Source organism: Elephas maximus, chromosome 7 (assembly GCF_024166365.1).
Source record: "Elephas maximus indicus isolate mEleMax1 chromosome 7, mEleMax1 primary haplotype, whole genome shotgun sequence".
In the NCBI taxonomy this organism is placed as follows: domain Eukaryota; kingdom Metazoa; phylum Chordata; class Mammalia; order Proboscidea; family Elephantidae; genus Elephas; species Elephas maximus.
Window position 1 is genome coordinate 59,604,704 of NC_064825.1, and position 3,001 is coordinate 59,607,704.

Consider the following 3,001-nt stretch of genomic DNA (forward strand, 5'->3'; position numbering starts at 1 on the left):
ACTCTATTGTTTCCCAGATATGTGATCTTTGGCAGTTTCCCCCCTTTAATTAAAAGCATCTGTTTTCTAGTATGTAAACATGAGTAATAATTCCTGCAGGGATGTTGTGAGAATCAAAGTGCTTAAATATAATTGTATACATTTTATGTATATAATTGTGTAGGTTCAATGCAGATACTCAAGAAATATGAAATTTCCTTCTCTTGCCTACCTCCACCTGAACCAGGCAAAAGGAGTAAAGAAAGGAACCAGGGTTGGTTATGAACTGAGCCCCTGTGTATTTAAAAATGGTCACTCCCCATGCTGTTCTCTGCCTCGCTGCCTAGGCAAAAATCATTGATGAGGAAAGAGAAGGAATTAGTTAGCTGCTTTACATATTCACATCCCTCTCTGCAACAATTTCTGAATTCCTTGCTTTATCTCTTTGGTCTGAATCCCATATACAATAGGATTCAAGGCAGGGGGAATGAGATGATGAAGGATATTGAGGAGGATAAGGATGTCCATAGGAATCCTTTTTTCTGGCCACATTTGTCAGCACCACGACCAGCATAATGGTGCTGAAGAACAGGATGAGAATGAAGTGGGAGCTGCACGTGCTCAGAGCCTTGACTGCAGCCCCCTCAGTCTTGAATCTAAGGATGGCTCTTATAATGATGGTGTAAGAGAGGAATATAAGGATGAAGTCAGAGCCCAGAAGGTCCAACAAACCACAAATTGGTAGATTCTGTTAAGGGTGAAATTGTCACAGGGAAGTCTAGACACAGACAGGTTGGCACAGATGCAGTTCTCAAAGACATTTTTCCCACAGTAATGGAGTCGGGCAATGAGGTTAGGAATAGGTGCAGCGAGGGCAGCATTTCATGCCACAGTGAAGACACTAGCCTTGGCCACAAATTGGTCAGTAACAATGGATGGGTATCTCAGTGGGTGGCAGATGGCCACATAGCGATCATAACCCATGACCATAAATGTGCAAGACTCCATGAGGAGGAAACTGTTCATGATGAACATCTGGAGGAAGCAGGCAGAGAAGCTGATAGACCTGAGTCAAACCAGAAGATGGCCAGGACCTTAGGGATGACAGTGAGGCAGAGCACGATGTCCAGCAGGGAGTACATGGGCTGGTACAGAGAAGCTTCCAGCCAGACGGTGATCAGGAGTATGGCATTGGACTCCATGGCCACAAGGAAGAGGAGGCTGAGAGGCAGGGACAGCCAGTGTTGCCCACCCTGGTAGTTAGGGAGCAGATGAGGAGGAATTCAGAGATCGGAGCAACAAAATAGTTGCTGGGTGATTCCATGGGATGAATCTTGAACTGAGAGGGCTTCTCTTGACCATTTGCAAGGGTATATAAAAGAAAAAATATTATAATTGCTTCAAAAGTATCCCTTTCTCTTACTCTCCAGCTAGATAATGTTAAATAGGAGACCTTTCCTAAATAAGGCAAATTTCAGTCAATATCCTAAAGCTAGAGTGGTGGGACTTGACAAATAATGCTATCATCCACAGAAAGAAAAATTAATCAGTGTAAAAACTATAAAGATTTGAAAAGAGGATAATGATAGGACGTAAACTCAAAATACATTAAAATATATTTAAAACTTTCAACAAATTAGGTTAGCATGGTAGCAGCAAAAGAAAAATCCTAATAGTATCAAAGAGATAGGACAAGAACACACTGTAATTTTTGCAATAACCTAGTATATGAAGAAAAAAAAAACCCATGGCTGTCAAGTAGATTCCAACTCATGATGACCCTATAGGGCAAAGAACAGTTGCCCCACAGGGTTTCCAAGGCTGTAAATATTTATGGGAACAGACTGCGACATCTGTCACATGGGGTGGCTGATGGGTCAGGGGCCTTTGGTAGCAGCTGAGCACTTAAACACTGTGCCACCAGAGCTGTATTATATGATAAAGGAGGCAGTATACCTACGGTGGATAAGAAGTTTCTTTAATAGGTGTTTTTAGACAATTGTTTCATGTTCTGGTGGAGAACATGGAGAGATCTTTGATTATGCCCCCACTTCCTATCATACACCAATATAATTTGAGATGAATAATCTTGTTACATCTTTTTCTCAAGTTTGTGGTATACTAGGAGAAAATAGAATGTAAAATTGATTAGATCAGGCTTTTCATAAAAACCCAGTTTTATATGAATATAATTATTCATTTTTCAAGTCCTGTACCAGAGCAACCCAGTGCTCCAGGAGTAAGCATAACAGAAGAGAAAAAGCTGCTTTTAGTATAAATTTTTGATCATCAACATTAAATTGCCTCTCCCTATTGCCTGTCCATCCCACAAAGCTTTCCTGATCAACCTTCTTCTCTTGCCAAGCCCCTTTTCAAAACTCCTTCATTTTTTTCACATCTCAAACTCTACTTCCTCTCTCAAAAGGTGACATCAAGTCCTATCTCACAGAGAAAAATAGAAAGCATCAGTGAGATTTTCTTCAACTTCCCAAGATAAAACCTACAAATCTTTTCCTTGTTTCCTTCCATTAAAATAGAGAATCTGCCCATCTCGAAATGTCAGATCTTCCAACTCTATGTTGGATTCTGTCCTTCCTAGCCTTGGACTTACAGTACCAATTATCCAGTCTAGTTCCTGAATTTTGAACCATATTTTCTTCTTTACTGAATCTGCCCTATCTTTCAAACATTCTCAAGTATCTTTTATTCAAGTGAAGGAGAGAGATGGAAAAGAAAAAAAAACTCAGAAGGCTCTTTCTAGCCCTTCAGTTCTTCTCCCAAGCATTATCGTGCTGTTTCCATTTCCTCACTTCAAATACAGTCCACAAATCTTTTCAATTTAGCTTCCTTCTCCATTAGCCCTTTCATTACTACACTTTTTCTCCTTAATTTTTCTTTTTCTTTCTCTTTTTTTTGATGGTAAGTGTTTTCAGTATTGGAATGCATACTTATTAATGCACTGTGTTTAAATTTTTGGTTGGTAACATAGATTTTGAGAAATATGATACAAGCCACCAATGAG

At 39.8% G+C, this 3,001-nt stretch overlaps 1 pseudogene; it reads right to left on the reverse strand.

The window, feature by feature from the left end:
* Window positions 1–378: 378 nt before the first annotated feature.
* Window positions 379–2,323, reverse strand: LOC126079259 (olfactory receptor 56A1-like; annotated as a pseudogene).
* Between the last annotated feature and the right edge of the window lie 678 nt (window positions 2,324–3,001).